General features: G+C 38.3%; 1 protein-coding gene across 3 annotated transcripts in view; it reads right to left on the bottom strand.

Moving 5' to 3' along the window:
• LOC143179438 (very long chain fatty acid elongase AAEL008004) overlaps positions 1-15701 on the bottom strand; it is a 41019-nt gene that overhangs the window by 15073 nt on the left and 10245 nt on the right. For 2 of the 3 annotated variants that reach the window (XM_076378689.1, XM_076378672.1), the window contains exon 1: positions 14481-14614. The exons of the other annotated variant lie outside the window; for it this stretch is intronic. The gene's annotated coding sequence lies outside the window, so the exon portion shown is untranslated. Of the gene's footprint in view, positions 1-14480; positions 14615-15701 lie in introns of those variants that run through there. 3 annotated transcript variants of the gene reach the window in all.

Genomic DNA, 15701 nt, shown 5'->3' with positions numbered 1-15701 from the left:
AAATGAAAGTGACTGCGTTTGACAAGGCAGGATCACGTGCTACTCTATTCGGTGGAGCTCGAGATAGGCGAGGAAACAGATTTGCCTTGAATGCATTTCTGTTGCAGAGTGCCCCATTATAAATATATACAAAGATAGTAGTAGCGTAATTTATTGACAGTTGATTTTTACTATGACAGAAGTGAGGGTAAAAGCAGAGACAATAATTTAAAAAAAAATAGTTGAAATAAGGATGGGTGTATATGGAATAATATTCTATTCCTCCTATAATATTATTATATTTTGAAATTATTTAGATATTATTTTAGGATCATCCTCGTTGAATACTGTCACTTAAGTTTAGAGCTGAAAGTTCTTTGTTGTAACTACTGAGTCTATAAAATGGATGTTTGTAAGAATTTCTGAGCAACCTTTGTTCAATTGCAATGGAAATTTTAAAAACGCTACCATTTGCAGCATGAGCTGTGGGTTATTACTATTAGTCGCGATACCTTATCTGCAATTTAAACTGTTTCACTCTGTTATCACTGTTCAAGATATTTATCAGCTTTATGTAGGAGCTCGAAGTAACCTGCGATGGAATGTTGCAGTTCATGGCGCGGAATCGATACAAGAATTTGCTTTCCGCGGTAACAAGAATCTTAATAATTTAGGCGAATTATTGCCAGTCACGAACAAGATGATACCAGGAGTCATTGTACCCTCGTTAACTATTCTGTTAGCCAGTAAGCGAATTGCTTGTAGGAATCATAAAGGTGTAACCTCTGGTACAAAAATCGCTGCACTGTATCATTGGTAATACGTAAAGGAATGAGATATTTGCAATTCGGATTAGAGATAAGGCTCTTCTACGAGGCAATAAAATTAAAATGATAACTTTTTTGTAGGAGTTTTTAATGATATTCTTTGAAGTCCAAATTTGGTCGATGTAGAGCTTCATATAATATCTATGTGGATTATGGATTTAGAGATTTTTTGACTGTTTTAGTATGTAGATATTTAGGTTTCGACTAAATTAAGACGTTCAAGTTCTCTAAGTCCATCAAGTCTATCGAGTCTTTCAGATCCTCAGGTTCCTCAACTCCCCAAGTTTTCAAGTTTCCAAGTCTCTAAAGTCCTCCAAGTCTCCAAAATCCCAAAATTTCCAAGTCTTCTGAGTCTCTCAAGTCCCTCAGATGCCCCAATTCCCAAGTCTTCCAAGTCTCTCAACTCTTCCAAATATTACAACTCTTCCAAATATTCCAACTCTTCTAAGTCTCTTAAATCCCCCAAGTCCCCCAGTCCCAAAGAAGATAAGACCCACGGAATTACTTCAACTGTTCACGTTTCATTTCAGCCCCCAAACTAAATATTATCATGCTTGACTCGCTGAATTTCACACTTAGCAAACTCATTAAAAAGCGTGTTATACTTGACACTTGGAGACTTCTCTTCATACAATATTCTTCCACAATAATTTTTCAAAAATCGCGACTATTCGAAGTCGCACGTGAACTCAGTTATCATAAACGACAAAATTTCTCGAATTGAAGTTCCACGAAAGGTTTCAAGATCGCTATGAGATCACTGCTCCTGCCTCAGTGACACAATCGGTATTTATACCAGACAAGTTATACCGTGACATGGTTAGCGTATAATTATCTTTCTAAGAGGATTACCAGTGAACATCAGAGACCTAATGCTTTCCACTCATTTCTTCAATGTTCTTGCAAAAACCAACATACAAAAAAATACATAATTTGTCACGAGATCAGCTACGAACAATATATCAGTCTCTCAATCTCTGTATCAGTAATTATGTTCTTACTGTATCAATAAAAGAGTTATCTAAATTACCAAATTCCTTTAGCCTCCACAAAAAATCGTCGAGTGAAGCGTTAACCACTAAGAAAAGAGAACCCAAAGGTCAAAGTTTTGAACTGTAGCGACACTTGAAGTTCGCGTAGGGTACTTGGCACACCTCTTCTCTATTTAACTCGAAGTGCACCCGGCGGAGTCTATTCGTGCTACGACGCGTCTAAATATACAGTCTCTGGTTCATCCGGCCGAGGAAACGCGTGAAGGATTATTACAATTAACCATCGTTCGTAGGTGGGATCGCGGACGCAATTCGACGCGTGCACGTGTCGTGGCAGCGCTAGATTAACCTGTGTGTAATTAACGTTACACAGAAGGCAGTGTTTAGTGACACAAAGCACCGACATCACGGGATGCCTGTTTACATAGGCAAACGCGAGCCTCTGTGAAGGTACGAACTTCAAACTTCGATGGGCAAAGTGTTGGAGAAAAGGGACACTTTGATGTAGGTGCATACGGTTGAAAAGTAATTAAAAAGTAATTGAGAGATAAATAGAATATAGGGAGTATGAAGGCTTTGAGTATTTAGAAAACAAGAACCACAGCAGAAAAGAAGAAATAAAGACCAGAAGGCTGCATTGATTACACGAGTCATTCTCGAGAGATTGATTTAGAACGCTTATAATTTTAAAGATGTTTTTGTATAAAGTTGAAGAGATGTCACAATTCTTCCCCACACAAGTTCCTTCACGAGGCAGATTTGGGTCAAAAGTTCTACCAAATTAGAACGATCTTTTTTCGAGGATAACGAAATGAGAATAGAAGAACTCCAAAAGGTTCAGAAGCTTTCACTTGGATAGCTCTAGTTTAGAGGAAGACTTAATCCTTTGCACTCTCAATTTTAAAAAATGGTTTTGCTAAGAACTCTCTGTTATGTCAACCCTTAACACTCTCAATTTTACAAACAAAAAATAGTCCTTCCAAGAACTACCTTAGCACTCCCAATTTCATCGACAAAAATGGTCTTTTCAAGAACTCTATTATTTCAATCCTTTGCACTCTCAATTAAAAAACTGGTCTTTCCAAGAACTCCCCATTACTGTAATTCTACGTGAATTAAAAAACGTCGACTGTGATTGTACACAGGAGTACCTCTGAAGAAACCTGACGTGAAGTCACTCTGGACACTGGCCTGTAAAAGATCGAACACAGCGATCGTAAATTTTTCTCGAGCTCAAGATCAGCAGGGATACAAAGTTTCGCGGAATGCGAACGTTCGACCAGATATCGCCTAACCAGCGAGTCTCGACACAGATCGAGTCTCGTAAAACGGTGCTCTGGCGGGAAAGTTGAAGGAAGGCGCGCGCGCGCGGCTCGCTGACGTCGTCATGAAAGTGCAAGTGTAACTATTACCTGGCGACGCAACAACCTGCTCTTAAGTAATAGCGGGAGCAAGAGAGAGAGGCTCCTGTTGCGCCTACCTTGAGTAATGTGGAAGAAACGCGGCTGAGAGAAGCTAGAAAAACACTGAAAGGCGAAAGGAGAAATGCAGAGAGGGGAGAGGAGTGTCCAGACGCACGCAGGAGAGACAGAAACAGAGACGCGCATGCCTTCTTGTTGACACTCGCGAGAAATTGCGGCCGCGTACTCGCGAAGAAAAGTGGAGGACGTCGAGGTGTGTTCTTTCAGTGTGACGCCGATTAATCGAAACTCGCGATTGTATACACCTCGAGGTATGATCATGTGTGGCTGCGTACGTGAAAGGAATCACAGACATTGTTGGCTTTAAATAAGAAAATATACTTGTAGTGACAAGGTACTGATTTATTGGGAAGGTAAATGTCCTAATATTCAGATCCTTAAGATGTTAGATGTTCTAGTGAGCGACACGTGAGTAGACTCTAAGTGAGTAATGATTAGAGACTTTCTTTTATTTCTAGTAATGAATTTTTTATTCAAATTGCAGGTTAAAATTAGATGGAGCTAGTATTAGTGTTTAGGTACTGGGACAGGGTTGGTTATTGAGATATTTATCTTATTAAGACGCAATATTGAAATTAATTCAGATCGATTCAACATTACCTACTTTAAAATTCTTTTAACTTCTAAGCTCTAAATCTTCTATTGATAAATATGTAGTAGAAATACAATTTTCTTTGGTTGATCCTGGAGCTTTCACGCACGTAGCAGAGATAGAAACACAAACGGGCATGCCTGCTTGTTGACACTCGCGTGAAATTGCGGCCGCGTGCTCGCGAAGAAAAGTGGAGGACGCCGAGGCGTGTTCTTTACAGCCTGACTTTATCGTTTATCCCATAACCACCACCCATTCGGTTGTGTCAGTGTTTTTTCAAGCGTTTCGCGAGCCTCCATGACTGGGGCCTGTTCACCAAACGGTGAAGCGATCCCTTTGTCCACCGCTGACGACGACCTCGAGAGGTCTCCTCTTCCGGTGATCCAAACCACTCGCGGAGGATCGTTTCGTTCACCAAATACGCGCTGAGTAAACGTGTCAGGGGTTTCAGGATTTTTGCAGTTACGCGAGGAGCTTGTGAAGCCTGCTGGTAAATATTTGAAACGATGTCAAGGAGAGGAGCTGGTTGAATCGAGGACCTTGCCGAATGCCAGAGACTTTGACGAATTCAATGAAACTTTGAGTGATTATTTTTGTTACTGCGCTCGGAGGTGGTTAACTTTGTACTCGATGAATACCCAGTCGATCACTTCAATGAAGCATGATTTTAAGAAATATTTATTTTTCTTGTGAGCGAACAAAATTGTGTGATACAACGAGATATCTAAAGTTATTACATAAAGTTTAAGTAAGACTGTTTTATTTATTGAAGTGATCGATTATTGATTCAGTAGTGAGTCATCTATCTTATTGACAGGAGGGCAATGAAGAGAAAAGAAGCAAGAGTGAGATAAAAAGAGAGTATGAAAGGCGACCCATATGGAAAAAGATACAGGTAGAAGGCAAGAACGAAGAATTAATGAGAGAAATCAGAACGAGATGAGATGCAAATTTGGCAAGATAAAGCTTGGCTGAGAAGCTGTTCTTTGAGCCTAGATAGACGCTCCTGAAGTTAAGACTGCTTTTAGTTAATGTCTGAAGTTGAAAATGAGGTTTTAATTCGATCGATACAGTTTTGAATATGCGATCGGTCTGCTCGTTTTCATCGACGTGACTCTGGAAACGACTATCGCGATGTGTAACGAGCTACGACACGTGAAATCGTCAGACTAGACCATGTCGAGGTCAGCAGAGTTTCTGTATTCAGAACGTTAATTAAATACGTAATTTTGTCGTACGCAGAAAGAAAAAGTGCGATCGTTGGCAAGCCTCGCGCTGCCCCTGTACCGCGCTGCGACTTGACCGATCAAATACAAAACAGCTGTCCGATATCGCGCGATAAATCGTGATATTTGTCTAACAGAAGTGGTAACCTACACACAGAGACGTAATCCCATGAAAAGTGCAGTGTAACTTTAACAGAATTCTCGATAAATTGAGTGAAAGGCTCTTCATGGTAATAGATATGCATAATTTCAAATTTTCAGATTTTTCAATTTTCAAATTTTCAAATATTTTAATCTGAGAAGTTTAAAATTTTCAAATATTCAAATATTTTAATCTGAGAAATTTCAAATTTTCAAATATTCAACTATTTTAACCTGAGAAGTTTAAAATTTTCAAATATTCAAATATTCAAATTTTCAAATTTTCAAATATTCAAATATTTTAATCTGAGAAATTTCAAATTTTCAAATATTCAAATATTTTAACCTTAGTAACTTCAAATTTTCAAATATTCAAATACTCTAATCTTAGACATTTCAAAGTTCTAATACTTACAAATCGTCAAATTTACAAATTTTCAAAGCCTGTCTATTTCTTTCAATTCCTGTATTTGAACTTAGTATATTGAATCAAATCCTTAGTTCCTTGTAAATCCAATTATAACCAGACACTTACACATATTATTTCTAACAAGTTAAACAATTTCCTCTGTCTATACAATCAACATAAAAATACGACACTTATTTTTAAGAAATTCTTACATAAGAGTTAAACACAGGTCGCACTGTTTCACGATGCGTTCGTTCCTATCGCTATTCACGGGCGTTTACGACATCAACCATACGCGCATTAGCACGTGTAACGAGGCAGCTGGAAGATAAGGCCAAAGACACATAGTAGGGACACATCCTGACCTCGAGATTGCATGTCAGTTTCGACTGTACTCACGGTTTCCATTTTCATTCTCACAAACTTGCCAATTGTTTTTCCCAGTACAACTTAGCAATCGCCAATTCTAAAGTTTCCGCGAATCGTTCGCTGCTAGAGCATCCACATATTTGATCAAGCAAACATTTGTACAATTTACATTGCCTCTGTCCTTGCCACTCAATTACCCACCGATACGATTCGCCTGGTTTATGAAAATTTCAACCTTATCGAGGCCTTCGTGGGAAAGCAAACTACACCAAGGGCGTCCGAAATCGCGGTATCTCGATCGTGCACAGATTCAGTGCCGCGATTGTTACCTGACACACATTTTGCAATGCATAATTTACAAGCATCGAAACACTGTTATATCTTGATCAAACTTCTGCTGCCAGATTGTTTCGATTATCGAAAACGAACGTGACACGTTATGCAACCGAGAAACGTAGGTATCAAGGTAATCGATAATTGTTTTGATGAGTCGCTCGTTCGTGCCTTCGTGCAAAAATTATGATAACAATAATAATATGTTGTGTGTACTATGAGAAGTGGATCGCAGGCGAAGTATAATACAAAGTCGAACAAAAATGCGCTGTTGTAAAACCTCGTCCCAAATGAAGAGCCACGAGTTCTCATCACACTTTTGATACTTTATCGCGCCGCGGATCGCGTTTCCCGAGCAGACTGTGCTACGAGTCTCACGCGCTTTCTAAATTCGCAAAAGATCCATCGCCTAAAGCCAGCTGCAAACGAGCGTTTTTTTGGAATGAATAACACGTAATAACAAAATAAAATGAGGTTTATTCGGAAAGTTTTTAGTGCTAGCGTTGTCCAGAGATTTGGTTATTTATGACTAGTCTAACTTTTCTGTCTGCAACTGAACTGAGCTATTGCAGGAAATGTGATTTTATATATTTGTGAATAATAGTGGTGGTAAGATAGGAGGAAGCTTTGGTGGAGGACACGATGAAGAGGATGAGGTAGGGTTCATAGAGTATGAGTGACACAGGGTTCATGGGGTATGGATGAGACAAGGTTTACAGATGTATTGGTGATCACATTTTTTGTGAGTATCTGTAGAATTTTTTCTTGATAGGTACGTGAAAATTAGGTAAATATTGGCTCGATAATTCTGACTGGAATTACCTTTCCAAGAGAAGTCCTCTGAAATGCATTGCCCCTAGTGCTTCCCAGGAGACTTCTCATGAGACATGAATATGGTATATCTGTTACAATTGTCACTAAAAGGGTGAAAATACTGCCAATTTAATTGAGGATATTAAATTCTCAGGTAATATAGTAGAGCCTTGATGGTTAATCTAGATTTGACTTTTTACAGCCTGTATTATTTAGGCTTTCGATTATTTGGTGCACTAACGATAAGAGTACGATAGGACTGCGAATAGAACTGTAATTATTTGACAATTTTCCTTCAGCTGTAAATGACAGTCTAATGAAAGATTTAGAATTTAGAAAATTAGGTCAGGTATCAGAAGTCTACCTTAGTTACTTACTAGCTTAGAAGTCTAACTTAGAAGTCTACCTCAGATAATTTCAACATACATAGATCTTAATAGCAAATTCATAACGAAGTATAGCTACCTACTGCAAGATCCAAGGATTCACACGAAAATAAAGAATCCCCTTTCCACTTCCACTTCGAGTCATCTTCCTTTCCTCTCCCAAAACTCGATGAAGGAAGACGCTCGAGCGAAACACTGATCGAATTTTTTTCACCCGTGACAATCAAAGTCTGCCGATTGTCGAGTGTCCTGGGGCAGTGGCGAGTGCAGGGAAAGTGCATAGTTGCAGCAAGTTGCTATAACGCGTTAATGGTACCGCGCTGTGGAGTCTTGGTCGATGAAAGGAGGGACGAGAGAATCTTCTTACATAAGGATTATATTGAAGTCCTTTCTTTGGTGTCGGCATCGTCACGAATGGTAATTTTAAATTAACTTCTGTGAGGCTGTTAAATCATCGGGTAGAAAACTGTCACCGAATTTCGACTGGTGAAAGATTGTGGTTTGCTTGAAGACATTTTAGCAAAAGATAAGCTATTTTTTGGGAACACTAATTTCTGCACTGGTATCAGTGAAACTTGCATCAGTGTGCTTTGGCTATCGAGTATAAAATATAAAATCAATTCTGAATATGGTGAATTAGATTGAAACAATTATTTTCTTTGTTCGAGGAGCCAAGTATGTACTATTTTATAACACCCTATAGGGTGGTGTAACAAGAATAATTTCAATTTCTTTTCTGAGCATTTAGAAAGGCTTTAGAAAGGTAAACAGTTTGGAGAATAGATGCTACACCTCCAGGTTCATATTATTTCGTAAGTGTTACCACATAGATGCATTCTATAATTGCATAACTTTTTTATATCGTATCTTTATTACATAAATTTCGTATACCACTCAGTAGATTAACTATTCAATGTTTCGCTGGAAAATCGATTGCACTGGGATCGACATAGACACCTGAGACTAATACTCGAAGCAGTGTTCTCTTGTTTTTGCAAGAGCAAGGAATAGCAACAATCTGGGACGAGGACCTGAAAAAACTATGAAGAGAAAGCAAAGCTCGTTTCGATTTTTTATTTTTTTTTTTTCAGAAAATTCGCCGAGTGTCGCAACGTCCTTTCACGTAATAGTTAAGCAGATAAGTTGCTGCGTGATCGCCAACGAATGCGCACAATCGTGTCTCTATGGAATATTCTAGAGAAATTTATCCACTCTCGAATTTCGGTAATTACGTATTTGTTATTGAGAAATGGACCATAATCTCTCCTATTTATTAGCAATATATTTTCTGACAGAATGCTACATTTCAGAATTCTAACGAAAGATCGACCACTGTCGTTTACAGTGACATTAATGATGACTTATAGGCGAGAGGTCCCAAGGTTGCTAAAAATGAAATTTTCTTGCTGAAATTTCTTAAGGATCCTTGGATGTCGAAAGCTCAGTCCCTAATCCGCGAATGGGACCTTGAAGTAATATCTGGCCAACGAAGGCTTCGATACGATTCAAAATTTGAGGAGTACAGTGACAACAATGGATTCAGAGAACACATGCCTCCCTAAGACCCGAAGATATTATATTGATATGATAACGCTTACACAAACAAGATGGGTTTAGAGTTTTAGAGGCACTCGAATAAAGTTTATTACCCCTTAACCTTATCTGTGTACACGATCCTTCCTCAGATTTTCGACAAATTTCCAAAACTAATCTCCATTCGAGACCATCGTTGTGTAATAGCTAATTGACATCTAATGTGTTGTCGCAGAGTTTACGTTCCCACAGTCCACATCGATGAAACATTTATCAGGTTTCTATGCTAATTGTATGCTCACCAGGAACCAATAAAATTTAAAATAAAAACTTCCGTGTCCCTATCGTTAAACATGCTCGTGTATTCAAGGTCCTCGTGTTACGCGCTGAGGTCGCGCGTTCAATTCGTCTTGTTCGATTATTCGACTCTAGGATCGATTCCACGCACATCGCCACGTGCTCGAGAAAGCATGCATTATTAACGATGCACCATGAATATGCGTATGAGATTAAGAGTTGTGGTAACTAAGTCGTCTGAATTGCGATTTTTTCAATTCAATCTGACGTACAGTATCCGATTAATATGTTACTCGAGAAGAACTGTCGTTAATTACAATTTTACACCTCTGTGCTATCACAGAATATAAAAACGAGACACTATCCAGAATTTTATACTCTATACAACTCTATTCGTTCTATTACTTACAATCAGATAATCATTTCGCGCAGATAGCAAAAATGACAAAGCTAATTTCGTAACTGATAAGAATAGGTTCTACAATTTTCGGCTATCGCGTTAAAAGATTGAAACCAACGCCTACAATGATACCTCTATTTATCTATTTCTCTTCTTTGGAAAGTTATTTTTTTATTTAAAAGAAATTTGAGTAAAAATGTTCGTTCTTCTGAGAGGATTCAAGAGATTAATAATCTGTTAATATATAACAAGTGATTATATCTGTGGCTGTAAGAGAAAACGATCTAAGTCACATTTTCAACAAATTTAAGTTAATGCCTTAATTGAAATCTAGAATCTAGAATTGATATTTACACGAAGAAGAAAGGGCATAAAAAGAATAAAAAGAATGTAGTTGAGAACTTCAGACTTTGATATTTCGAAAACAAACGCATGTGACTTAGTTCATTTCGCCTTACAACCACAGAGACACGAGTCAGAACAGACAGTAGAGTCACATTTTAAGAAGAATCCATGTTCCAATAAATTCACATTTGTCTCCCAAAAAGATGTGTCTTCCGAAAGGTGACGCTAATTCCAAAAAAAAGACGAGAATGAAAATCATGAATGATCTGGCGAGTTTACATCGAGTTTCTACAGAGACTTTGAACCGTACCCTTGACTAGGCTCTCGCGAAGACATTTCTGCGTATCATTTTTCACCGAACATGGGATAAAAATAAATGTTGCGGGAGGTAGCCCGCGGAGGAAAAGATGAGCTTCCTCTGCGGTGATTCGGAGAATTCTGGAGCACTTCGTGCATATTGATCGACCCAGCAATGACATTTCCGGATTTTCGCGGAATCTCTGCCGTTCGTCTTTTTACTTTTTGGCGGAAGTCGCGGCGATCTCGGTCGTGTCAGCCGCCACGAAGGACACCGCGTTTCGAGGATCGAATCGGTAATCAGACGGACCCAGGGTAGGCTCCTTCCGGCTCTCGATCGACGGAGTAACGATCGCTGGTCGATTAATATGCTTTTCGGATCGTGCGTCCAATTAGAGGAATACAAAAAGTGTCTTTGTTGTTCGAAAAGATTCGTGCCCCTGAAAAAGATATCGAAGTACTGTTTTCTCGTTATAAGTTGCTTCAAGGGTTGATCTTATCTGTTGGAGTTACTCTTTTTTTGTTGAAAGACGAAAATATATTATCAGTACATGAGACAGTAAACTTGGATTCATTTGATTATTTTATTACTAATAAAAACAATTTTATTTGTTTTTTTTTACTTTATTAACCCTTTGCACTCGAAGGTACTGCTTTTTTATTCATTTTGTCCCTTTAGAAGGGACAACCGAATGCAAAGGGTTAATAAATAAATACAAATAATTAGTAAAAAAGAATAATGAAAGATAATAATAAAAAATAATAACAGACATAATTTTATATTTTTGAGAAAACTAGTATTAAACCATAGTTTAAGTTCTAATCAATATTTGATTGTATTTTTATCGCGTTTATTTCGAATAATATGTGATAATACTGAATAAAAAAAGACTGTAAATGATTGAGACTCTGTTAATCTAATTATAAGGTCAGGTCTACTGTAACACGATGATTTCTTTTTTTGATTATTATATTTATTGTATATTACTTTTATCTACCCAGCCATTACTTCATATCGAGTAAATATTGCATGTTTAACGTGTGCTATTGACACGTATTAAACACACTGAATCTGAAACTTAATGAGATAGGTTGAAAATATGCAATGAATATTACATCAAACTTTTAAAGCAATTACAATAACATGTAGCAGCATAGTTATGTAACTTGAATAATAAATGTGTAAACGTAAATACTTGAAAAAAACGTATCGATAAAAAGCAGATTTATTTAATATTGAATATGCAATATGTTTGAAATTACAAATTTAAATTTAACGTAAACTTATTAGTTAATACACTTTTTCTGACAATAAATAACAGCCACGAGACACAGGAGAAAAAGATGTATTAGAGTCAAATAATCAATGTGCTATCTGTTTTTCTTTTGTTTAATGATTCTCTTGTCACTTTTATCGAGCAATGAGAGACAAACAAACTTCCTTAGCCAATTGTTTCGGGGAACAGCTGACTCAAACGTAATTATCGCCGAACATGTTAAGAAGTCGAGGGAACTTGTTGCCTCGCATATTTAATCAATCAAACCAGACGCAGTTAATATAGAATCGAATGCCGAGTATGTATACATTCTTTTACTGAATCTACGAGTCATAAATTTTTCTCCTTTAACTTTTTTCAGGACCAAGGGACACGTTTGGTCCCATCGTTTGAAAAGCTGCCAAATGTTACCCAAACTAAAAATCTAAAAAAGCTGAATTTATCTCTTATTTGGTGTTACATCGATTTGCATTTCAAAATAAGTGATAAATTCAACTTCTTTAGATTTTTTTCTTAAGCCTGTTTCACAATTATCGGCACAACTAAAGAATCAGTATATCATTGACTTTTATAAACTTTTTTACGCAGAGATACATGTATACCGAAATAAAAGTTTCGATTCCAAGCGAACCAAATATTTGGAAACAGAGACCCAAAAATCCGACTTTCTAGTTGTGTCAGAACACCTTGGACTCGACAAAAAGAAGACTGGTATCTATTTAGAAATGTACCCTTTGAATGCCTTCTCAGCGAGTAGAACGTGAATCGAACTTAAATCGATTGCTCACGTTGGCCCAGTGAGGCATCAACAGAACAAAGCGCAGAAGGAAAGATAAAATCGAAAACCTTTCAGGGGATTTCGTTAATGTCTTTAATTCCCATTAACCAGTTGGGCACAATTTGGTCCCATCTATTCGCTGATAAGTTTTTTTTACATCGAATTTACTGAATCGAAGTGAATGCCAGAAATCGAGAAATAGCTTCATATAACTAACTTGTGATTTTGTGAAATGTGTATATAAGACGATTGAGAATTAAATGAGGGAACTTTGAGAGAATTTCAATGGTTTTCATATATTACTTTTTTTTAGTAATCTGAGGCAACCCAAATTTGTATATGTTCATGCTTATCTATACCAATTTCTTATAGATAAATATTAATGTCCTCACAAGTTATTCCACTGATTGCAATATTTTTGGAGAAATTACTTATAGTTTATTATTGATAAAACAGTGGAGACCAAGTTAAACAACCTAGTTACGTAGGTATTTTAAAGGACAGATATGTGGGTTTAGGTCAACCCTAGATGAGTATCTAACTTTTGTCAGAATTCTGACTTGAAAAAAATTAACAAGGAATTTTACAGAAGATTCTTCTAAGTTCAGCTATATTCGTTATAATTGTACTGTGGACTGATAATGGAATTATCGATAAATCCTAACCAAAGCACGAATTGTTCTCAAAACCACATCCCTTGCTCCAGTCTCAATATGCAACGAGTCTCTATCGAGGATCCACGAAACAGACCACTTAGAGCGTCTTCTATCTCGATGACACATCGTCCACCCTAAATCTGGCTCCCAGCGCAAAGCATTTCTCGCGTGAACGTAACTTTCACCCGAATGCTAAATTTACGGCAGGATTATGATTCTCCCCATCTAGAATACAGAAAATTCGCTTGCAAACTGTTGCATAACCAGTCGAAACCGAAAAGAAACCCAAATTGAACGCCAGGCGTTGCCACCTCATGCATAACGAGGTATCCATTAATTATCTCAAATAATTAACAATTTCTAGTCGTGGCAATAAGTTACCGTTCCGATCGAGCGCAGTCGGAAAGGAGCCCACTCGGCTCCTTCGTTTCAGCAACCTGTGCCCGCCCGTGACGCGCGCGATTCAATGGGCATCGCTTCATTCAGGCCCTCTAATGCAAAGCCAGCGTACGAGCATCGTTTCCGTACGATGCTCGTTGCGTCAGATGGTAGAAACAATGTGGTCGCAACTTTTTGTTGCTGTTCCATGGACCTCGAAATGTCGACGCTGGTTGCCGAATATTTCTCTAGTTACTTTTGTGTTTGCGTTGAAGAGGGAGCAGTCACACTTGACCATCATCAATCGTCAGCCACTGACCAAATTTCAAGTGTTGGAACTACAGGTTCAGTACAGTTGAATTGTATCTAAGGAGTAACTCGTAGGAGATAATTTGCAAGTAATATTATTACTTTTCAGACATAATTAGTATATTGAGACTATTGTATTTACGTTTGAAGTTTGGTTGGTGGACGTCGATCGATGATGATGGTTGAGAATGATTGCTATCTAACAAATGCTATCGCTTGGTCCTGTTTCCAGTGACACTATTTTGAGCGACAATATTTATTCCTAGGATCACATTATTAAAAGGTGACGTTTATATACTAATTTGGACAATTTTGAATTTATCTTTGAGAATTAAATTCTAGCACACGTGTGCTGCATTTTTGTCTAGAAGTGTATGTTGCTTCAAGGCGAACAAAATGTTTCCTTGGAAATATCTTGAGACACGCAGCAACAAGAAGCAACAAAATGTCCCTTAGTGTTGCTTCAACGTGCACAAAATATTCCTTGGAAACATTTTAGCACACTGCAACAAGCAGCAAACTGTTCCTCAATGTGTCCTCAACATGGACAAAATATTTCTCTAAGTTGACGTTCCTTAACATCTCGAAACAAGCTTGAAGAAGCAACAAACTGTTCCCCAGTGTTGCCTCAGCATATACATAGCTATACTTTCGTCACTTACCAGCGGCGAATCGAGCGAGTGATGCACAGCAATCACCCGTGATCGTGCACCTCCTCTCAACAATCCCACACACACTGTCGTCGTTTCTCTCTTCTTCCGCGCTGGCACTGACGGTCGAAAACACCTCGGTCGACCGAAGGCTAGACTTCCAACGAGAGCTTCTTAACTCGAGGAAGCTTACCCTTGGAACTTCCGGTACTGACCGAGGAAGAGGATTTACAGATCTGTCACAGGGACTCGCGACGTTTCTCACAAATAACAGCTCTGTCACGGCGCTGTTACCTTCGTCGAGGTCTCCCCGAAGACGGAAGCGAACGAAATAAAAAAAAAGGGAAAAAAAAAGGGGTGAGAATCGAAGGAGATATCGAGCTCGCTCTGTCGCGACACCGTCTATACACAGATTACGAATAAACGCGCTACCGTCGTGCCGAGTCGCGGACTGACAGCGGCTACGCCGGCGGATTGCTTTTAACCGAGCCGCCATATTGGTACCGCATCCCTTCTACCTTCCGCGATCCTTCGGTGGAATCGGCGGCTGCTCGCCTTCGCGGTCAACATTCGTCGCTCGCCCCTTGCCACCTTTCTCGATCACCCCCTTCCTTGTTCGTTTTTATCGCGTTATTATATGGATCATATTCCACTTGTGAATCTCGCTGTTTGTGGTTAGGAAAGGTCCTCGGTGTGAAACGGGTCTCGGGACTGCCTTGATCTTCTGGTTTACTCCAAAGGTACGAGGTGCTTGGTAAACAGACCAGACTTTTCTGATTTATCTGTTTCCTTTCCTGATTATTCTGATTTTTCGGATTTTCTTGATCTTTTTATTTTTCTGATTTTTCTGATTCGTGTTGACCAGCTGGCCACCATTTCGCCATGCTGCTTCAGGGAAATGTCTCAATATCTGAACGCTTGAACTGTAATGTTCCAGTGAGTGGACAACAGAAAAATGTATATATCTCAATAAATGAATTGCATCATAGTAACTGGACATATTACTTTATGATTATAGTCTTTGCTTTTTTATTGGTAGGACTGGTTTTATATTAGAGTTTAAAATGAAATGAAATTGGTGTTAGTGTCCAGGTATCGGGACACGGTCGGCTACTGGGGCATTTACCATAAACTGTTTTATTGATAATGTTTCTGAACATTTGTCTAGAGAAATTATTAAATGACTCATAAAATTCAGGATCTTACGAGAGGCCTAGAACACTAATATTATTT

The sequence above is a fragment of the Calliopsis andreniformis genome, chromosome 1, assembly GCF_051401765.1.
Source record: "Calliopsis andreniformis isolate RMS-2024a chromosome 1, iyCalAndr_principal, whole genome shotgun sequence".
Lineage (NCBI taxonomy): Eukaryota > Metazoa > Arthropoda > Insecta > Hymenoptera > Andrenidae > Calliopsis > Calliopsis andreniformis.
The sequence above is the reverse complement of the archived record's forward strand: the minus strand, read 5'-3'. Positions and strand labels throughout refer to the sequence as shown.